Raw genomic sequence first — 9278 nt, 5'->3', positions numbered from 1 at the left:
GTGAACAGCAAAATACACAAGATGATGGACAGAATGTTGCACAATGGCAAAACATTCACCCCCAGTCACAGAACTGGGTTTAATCCATCGTTATTTTGCTCACCAAGCCACCCCAGTTCAGACATGGCTATATGCAAATAAGTCTTGACCCTGTGCCTCATGGGAACAGTCTAGACCAAACTGCCAAGCCATGTATTTCCTGGACCGGAATCAAGCATCCTAGGACCGGTTTCTGGCCCATCAGCCGTCTTCAGCCAGGATATCTTGACTCCAGTGGCTTAGTGAGCACGGGACCCACGTCTGGGCATACCCTTCCCACATAGGGTGAACAGCAAAATACACAAGATGATGGATGGAATGTTGCGCAATGGCAAAACATTCACCCCCAGTCACAGATCTGGGTTTAATCCATCATTATTTTGCTCACCAAGCCACCCCAGTTCAGACATGGCCATATGCAAATCAGTCTTGACCCTGTGCCTCATGGGAACAGTCTAGACCGAACTGCCAAGCCATGTATTTCCTGGACCGGAATCAAGCATTGCTGAGCAAAATAACGATGGATTAAACCCAGATCTGTGACTGGGGGTGAATGTTTTGCCAGTGTGCATCATTCCGTCCATCATCTTGTGTGTTTTGCTGTTCACCCTAAGTGGGATCGGTATGCCCAGACGTGGGTCCAGTGCTCCCTAAGCCACTGGAGTCAAGCTATCCTGACTGAAGACGGCTGATAGCCAGAAACTGGTACTAGGATGCTTGATTCCGGTCCAGGGAAGACATGGCTTGGCAGTTTGGGCTGGACTGTTCCCATGAGGCACAGGGTCAAGACTGATTTGCATATGGCCATGTCTGAACTGGGGTGGCTTGGTGAGCAAAATAACGATGGATTAATCCCACATCTGTGACTGGGGGTGAATGTTTTGCCATTGTGCATCATTCAGTCCGTCATCTTGTGTGTTTAACAGTATGCTGAGCACAGAGCTGGTCAGTGTGCCCTGTTACAGATAATGCATTATCTCCAACGCAGCAGTGAACTCACACCTGCCCTAAGTGTAGCACATTTGTGAAAGGCAGACTGGCTGTTTGAAGCAGTCAGTCCATATTTCATTCAGGTGGCATAGCAGCTTTCCTTTGCAAAGCAGGAACCAGTTCAGTCCACAGGAGATGCACCAAGTCACTATACCCACCTACAGAGATGGATATCTCAGGGGGACTTCATGTGATCCACTTTCCCTTGTTACAAGTGGCAACCGGAGAGAGTGCACAGATTGTTCACCATCTCTTTGTGGGTCAAAGTCACTTTGTCTTTTGACAGCTTCTTTGCATCTGGACCTGCTTTTATAATAAGTTGTGGGTGTAGAGGTAAAGTGTTTCCTCATTTGCATGGAGCCATGCCCCATTTAATGGGTGTAGGACTTGGCCCTTTTTGGTTAAAGTCCCTAAACGTTTTGCTTTCCCCCTAGACCTTTTTTCTGACAAGGTGTTGCCAACTTAGATGCTTTGGACACTTTGCCACTGCTAAACAGTGTCAAAGTGTAAGTGTTCCCTGCATAAAGTAATGGTAATTGGTTTTCCATGATTGGTATGTTTGCCTTACTAGTAAAGTCCCTAGTACAGTGCACTATGGGTGCCATGGCTGGTAATGCAAATGCTACTAGTGGGCCTGCAGCACTATTTGTGCCACCCAAACAAGCAGCCTTAAAAAGGGAACTCAGGTCTGCCATTGCAGGGCCTGCGCGCAGTTTGTTAAACTACCATGTTGTTCTGTCAAGTGCATTCACTTACCAGACCTTACCCTTCCCTTTCTAGGCACATCAGACACCCCTATGGTAGAAAGGTAGAAACATGTATTATGCTTGATTAATTAAAACCGTTAAACATAATTAAAAATATCTTGTTTATATACAGTTAAAAAGCACTATTAAAAGGTCACATTTTAAACATCAGTTACAAAAAGGGGAGGAGGAGGTCATTGGACACAATTATTAGACCTTTTCCAATGTACCCTTTAAGATTTTTCCAGATAATCGCAGTTCTATTGTAAAGCAGTCTGTGGCCAACATGGAAGGATTCTTCAGTGTCTTTTCTTTAAAACATATTGTTTGCCAACAACATTGCAACACTCCACCAGGATAAACCCCTACAGTTCGACTACGATGAAGAGGCACTGATGGCAGGCCCAAGTTTTATTTGCCACACGTTACTGCTTTAAGGTGATAAGGAGAAGAAGAGTTTTTAAGGCATAGGCTCTGTTGGTAAATCTTCTGCCACTTATTCTTTTAAGTAGGTTAATCCATCTAACAGAGCTTCTGTTGTAAAGTGTTCCAAGGGCAACAAGAGCAGGTTTTTCAGTCTCTTAGCTGTTATGTCAAAAAACGTTGTAAGTAGACAATGTAGCTGCACTCTCTCTGGATTGAAACACAGCAGTGCCGCTTGTCTGCAGGTCCTAACTCCATACTGTCTGAACATCGGTTTTAACAGGGTTGTTCTAATATCCCTTAGGTTTTTACAGATGCAGATAACATTAATTAGGTCCTCCACTCCACAGCCACAAAGGGGATTCAGCTGGTAACCGCCTTCTCTCTCCCAAGGAGGAAGAAATTGATTAATTGCGCCAATCGCCAAGTGTAGTTTTAGGAATTTTTCCTTGGTGATGGTTTTTATTCCGATGTTCAAGTATGATTGCGGTTTTAAGGCTTTGTACGTATTTAATACTACCCAGCCATGAAATAGTTTGGATATTGTGTTTTTGTCCTCTATAACTGACAGTTGGCGGGTTACCTTGTTACAGCTTTTTTAAATACGGAGTGTGACACGGTAATACTCCAAAGATCTGTCAGACCTAAAAGTTTGATGGATTCCTGCCGGTACTCTCTAGCTGGCGATTTTTTAGGGTGAAGTAACTCAGTCCAAAGATGGTTATTCAAGGACCCTTCCTCTGCTTCTTTGATTTTATGCCAGCATTTTACGTATGCTCCCCTTCTTTCAGTTGACTGTTTCTAGGGTCCCCCCTGGACAGGGTGCAGTGCATGTGTAAGGTAGGACATGTACTAAGGTGTGTGTCATGTCCTGGCAGTGAAATAATCTCCATTTCGTTTTTCACTGTTGAAAGGTCACCTTGCCCATAGGACAGAACGGGAAGGCTGTGTAATATGTTTTTCAGCCTACCTCACTGAAAGCTTAAGATGGAAAGGTAAAGTTTAGTATGCCTAAACTCCAATGTAATAACGAATGTATGACGTTACTACTCTAGCAAATACCACACGGAAGGTTACAACACGGTCGTTACAACAACCACTTTGTTACCACACGTGGCTTTACATCGCCAGTCGTTTCTATGACTTGTGCTAGATGGCGCGCTGGACTTGAGAATAGTATAAATCACTATTCCTATTCCAGTTAGCGCAACAGCCGGGAATGTATTGGACTTAAAATCCAACACATTCCCTGGTGTTGCACGCCACCTAGCTCAAGTCCTAGAAACGACTTTCGATGTAAAGCCACGCGTGGTAACAACGCGGCCGTTATAACGACCGCGTTGTTACCTACCTGCGTGGTAACAGCAGCATTGTAAACTCTGTTTCCCTGTAATAACACATCTTTTTATGTAGGTGGTTTTGCACAGTGTGTTCAGAAGCCACTCTTTTAGAAGTGGTGAGTTTTTTTGCTATGACATTTTTGTGTGTCTCTGCCTGGCTGTGAATTGACTGTCTGGATTTGGAAGCAATAGGATCTGGGGAATGTCTTGACCCAGGGGAGGAGGTGAGACAGTAACAGGCTGACCTGCATCTGGAGTGTAGGGGGAGGAGAAGCCCCTGGAGGTGAAGAGGCGTGGGTTGCTGCTATAAAACAATTGTCCCATCTCCTACTGAGTGATTGAGAATCCAGACCCCCACTAATCAAAGAAAGAAGGTGTCGCTGGCAGGGAGGCACCCAGAACTGGGTTGAACAGGGGTCAGTGCCACCTGAACACAAATACTTCAAAGCCATTCAGGGGTATACCAATGAGTGCTGAAGCCCCTGAACCTTGGAGAATGGCTTGATCAAGATTGAACAATACTGGAACTACTTTCTGGTCAACAGGAACCTTTGCCAAGGAAGAAACAACTGAAGCGACTGAAGGATAGGACTGACCCCTGCTGTGTGATCTGGGGTTGGCCTGCAGTTTGCTGTTTCAACCAAGGAAAGGCTAAAGGGACTTTGCTGTGCCCCCCTGCTTGAAGGACTTTTCTGTGTGCTGTGTCCTGAAATAACTATCCCAAAGGGCCTGAGGTGAGCTGGCTCCCTGTTCGGAAACACAGGAGCGCAAAAGTTTCCAGGAGAGTCTCAGCAGTGCTGTGTGAGTGTGCCTGTTACAGCCTGAGACCCTTGTAAGAACTGCCTGTGATCGTAGGAACCTGGCATCCAAGTGAGCCTAAGTGGCTTTGTCTGTGCGTGTGCATCTTGAACCCCATTTGTGGGGATAGTCCATTGATCGTGTGCATCTGAATCCAAGTGTCACATCGACGCTGTGTGCATGTGCGTTGCGCACTGTGAGACCTTCGTGGGTATTTGCCTTTTTATTGTGTGCACAGGAATCCAAGTGAGTCTCATCAGCGCTGTGTATGGGTGCATTGTGCACAGTGAAACCTTCATAAGGAGTCGCTTTGTTATCGTGTGCACGGAGTAAAGTGAGTCTCAGCGGCACTGCGCACGGGATCTTCGTGCAGCCTGAGACTTGTGTGTGGAGTGCCCAGTGATCGTGCACCCGGAGTGAAGGACGACTCAGCGGCACTGTGTGCGTGTGCTTTGTGGCAGCCTGAGATCTTCGTAATTGAAGTGGCCCGGACTGGCAGTCTCGTAGGAGCTGCGTTGCCAGTCCGAGCCACCGTTGCCATTTCAGAAAAGCTGCATTGGAGACCCAGCTACTGGACGGAGAGAGGAGAGTGAGTTTGTGCCCCACAGGTAACGTGTGTGGACTCCTGGGGCGGAGCGCGGGCTCGGAGGCAGACGCTCTTGGCCTCTCTCTCGTGTTTGCAGCGTGAGCCTCTGCTTCGGCTTGTATCGCAGCCCGTATTGCCAAGGGAGTGGAGGTACAGGGGCCGGAGTACGAAGCTGAACTTTGGGATTACATCGTACTGTGTTAGGGGCAACTGTGAGAGGCTGACTGCAGGTCAGAAGGAGAGGCAGAGAGACCCCCTAAGTCCCGGTGATCGGGCCTGAGTGTATTATGCATTATTCCATTTTTGCAGAACGGAGTACCTGACTGCCGTATTACACAATGCATTCTTTCTGCATAATGGAGTACCTGATTAGAGTATTACCCATTGCATTTTCCAGCATAACGAACTACCTGATTAGTGTATGACGCATGGCATTTTATCTGCATAACGAACTACCTGATTGTCATATGATGTAGTGCCTTGTTTATGCATAACGAACGACCTGATTAATGTATTGTGCATTGCATTATTCCTACATAACAAATACCTGATTAGTATATATATTTTTTCTTTCTTTATTTTGGCCTGACAAGGCCGTAAATTCACAGATAAAAACATATAAGATACAATTCAGATAATGTCACATTGTCCAAAGTTGCTAACCATACACTAGTCTAAAATTTCCCAAGAAATAAACGGAAGAATTATGAATATATAAAAATAAAGATGCATATTTATTAGTTGGCCGAGTGCAATAGAAAAAATCCCCCAGCAACACAGCCATTTACTGGTGGATTTTTCCCAAATCATTCCCAAAACTAAAAAAAGTGTTTTTAGTAACAATAGCTGCCTTTTCTATTAGGGGAATAATACTATTATACATTCTTGCTATTGTGTCTGGGGATTGTATAATTGTAGCCCAGCGAATACGCCTCCCACCATTTATTATTCTAAGATCACTAGAGGGGGGCGTTAAAAAGCCTTGGTCTGTGTCGTTTATTTGTAGATCTAACTTAATGGTCAGTGGGTTATGGTCGCTTTCAATGCCCTGAGCGACCTTAAAATCTACCACTTTGTGCCATATTTCTACACTAAATAAAAAGTAATCAATTACTGAGTCCTGACCCAATCTTTCAAATGTTGGAAGCCCAGGATTATCACTTGGGAACCACACATTACAGGCCCTTATAGAAGAGGTCAGTGTAAGGGACGTCATTTGAAGTACTAATGGAGTCCACCTTTTTCTAAGTGTTCGGGTGTGGGATTGACCAAATTCCATCCTCATCCGCAGTTATGAATTTCATAGGTCCGTTGAGGGGTTCGTAGTAGCAATTGAAATTCCCTCCAATCAAAAAGCCACTTCACCCATGAATGAGTTCATTAGGGTTCCCAAAGAAAACAAGGTTGGAGAAATACCACCATACTGAGCTGGCGTGAATAGATATTAATAAGTGTCCGTTTTTTACATTTTTAATGGTCAACAGAATACAGGGTATATCTGGGGTATGGGTGTTAACTTTTTTTTACCACACATCCAAGGTGAGTTCCCACCCATGTGTACAACCCCCCGTGTTCTACCTCTAGGGCCCTTAACTGCTGGCTCAAAATTTGTCACAAAACCCATCCTATGGATAGGTCCTAGGGCCCAAGTCTTTTGAAAGAGGCAAATCCCGTGGGAGTCAATGAAGTCTACCCAGTTTGGCAAAACCATTTTATCCATAAGGCCCACAATGTTCCATGACAACATTGTCAGGCCTCTGCTTAAACCCTCTGAATCACTCCCGACTTTAACCACTGGCACTACATTCTCCAATAAGTTTGGGTCCAGCGAATCTAGATCAACAATACGTAAACGGGATGCTACTTCAGGGGATATTATAACTTCACTAGGCGGAATTGGCATTTCGTTGGTTAACACCTGATTCCCCACCTCTACCTCAAGATATTGCAAAATATTTTTTGCTGTTTTGTAAGCATCAAAGAAGGCGGCACAGTATTAGAAAATATATGGACTAAATAAGCATTGTTCCTGACGCCAATACAGACACTGTATGCCTTTCATTGCTAGAAAAACAAAAATGAGACATGACTGCTCTGCAGCCAAAGTCTCATGCGATTTGTCTGGCCAGTTATGCCGACTGAAACATCGAGTCAGGTTTTTCTACACTAGGAAAAACCAAATGTGAAAAACAACTAAGATCAGGGATACTGAAATTAATACTTGAAATAATGCATTAATCCACCAGACTCATAATAGGGACTTGATGGCACTTTTTCCCTAATATGCCAATTTTAAAGCGCTTCTGACACACCAAGAGTGGTTTTAAATCCCCTAAGATGTCGTTGCTTCTGAAGTGGAGCTATACAAAAATAAAAAGATTTAAAGGAATTTCAGAAAGCAACTAGTGACTAGAAGTCAGTCAATTAATCAAGTATCATATAATAGCGTGATGATCAGAATAAAATGCAAATAGTCAAATGGAAGAACAAAATATGGTTCAGTTAAAATAAATTAGTGCTACCTCCGAAATATCAGGGAAGGGTGAGACCACAAACCTTAAAAATTGGCTTCTTCTATAATGCAAAATGCAATGAAAACCATGATGAACATAATTATATTAGAATTGCACGAATTGGAGCAATCAGGTTAAAGGAAGAACGATCCAGTTTCTGAAATCACATTATTCATCACTATCCCATAGATTCACATATTACAATTCCCACCCCTGGTGCTTTTCAGGCATCTTACAAAAATAACTCCCTAGTATACAAAGTCAAGTTCTCATAAGAATCACACCATGGTCCCAATAGGTGAGGACCTGGCAACATTAACTCACAAAAATAACTCCCTAGTATACAAAGTCAATTTCTCATAAGAATCACACCATGGTCCCAATAGGTGAGGACCTGGCAACATTAACTCACAATAATAGAACAGTGTGGTACAGGACTCTAAAGATAAAAACCAGTGAAAGAGATATTACATGTCAAAACATTGTTTACAAGATGTCTGTACACTGAAATATGGCAGCATGCAGAGTTGCCATTTTGAATTTGAGGACTACATTGAGTAATGTTAGCATAGCATAGATTCCCCTACATAATGCCTTCATTTCAACAAGTTGATTTTGCTTTTATCGTGTTATTGCAGTTGTGCATTTAATTATAATACCCTGCATCAGTCCTAAGTGTTCAATCATGTTATTATTTAAAATAAGTTATTACTTCTTTTCAAAAGTGCGCATGTCTGCTGACATTTTTCAATCTGTTCACAATATTACCAAGATGTTATAAATGGTGATAGAGTAGACAGTCAAAATTACATGTTACATAGATAGCAATCTGTTTATATTTCACTAACCTCCTCTAAGTAATATAGTATCCTTTATATTGTCGTAAAATACTTCCTTTGCTCTGTATCTAGTCAAATCCACCAGAAGGGATTGGTCTAAAATATATGTTCTAAATATATGTTAATGTATGTTCAACTATACATCCATCTATCATAGGGAGCCTCTCATGAGCTACCAGTATTTTTATGGTATATGATTGAGATTATTCTTCCGTACATGAAAGATATTTACTGGCCTTGGTAAGCCTAAAACAAAGTTGGAAAAAATATGTGCCATTTTGATGACAAGTGAATTTGCTAAATATTAAAACTAATCAATACTTAATATCCCTACAAAACTTATATCAGGATAACTGTAAATGTCCCGCCAGAGTTCCCATTCCTCACAGTTGCAACTTATGAATTTTGTCTCCTCCAATCAACACCTCATATTGAAATGATATGTCAGTCTACATCCTTTTAATTCTTAACCAGTCTCAGAATCACCTTCTGAAAACATCACATCACACATTTTTCTTTTTTTTAAAAAACTTTTTTTATTATTTTCCATTCCATTTACAGGATTTAAAGTTTAAGCTTCAGAACTACTCTCAAAGTACATTGAAGATAAAACAATTTATGAATTAATATACTAAATATGTAGTGTATTTCAGTGGCGTAACAAAACTTGAGCCCCCCCCCCCGGCAAGATACCTGGAGGGGGCCCCTCCAGACTCAATAAGGAGCTCTCCAGCCAGGTTATTGAGCTGAGGGGTCCCTTGGTGCTTGCCCTCGACCCCACACTGCATATGCTGCGGGTGCCTATGTTACACCACTGGCCTGGTGCTTCAGCTGCCTTCCCCTTTACAGTCGCTGCACCTTGGTCTCTGCCCTTGGAGCCAGACATGGCCTCATTCGAGTAGCGCCTAGTTACCTTGTCTCTACTTGTGACACTATACTTCCTGCAGGAACCCAGGGATTTCTGTATGCTTTTGCAGACACGATGCAGCCCTTCATGGCTGTTT

This window comes from Lissotriton vulgaris, chromosome 7, assembly GCF_964263255.1.
Source record: "Lissotriton vulgaris chromosome 7, aLisVul1.2, whole genome shotgun sequence".
Lineage (NCBI taxonomy): Eukaryota > Metazoa > Chordata > Amphibia > Caudata > Salamandridae > Lissotriton > Lissotriton vulgaris.
Note: the sequence above shows the minus strand (reverse complement) of the source record.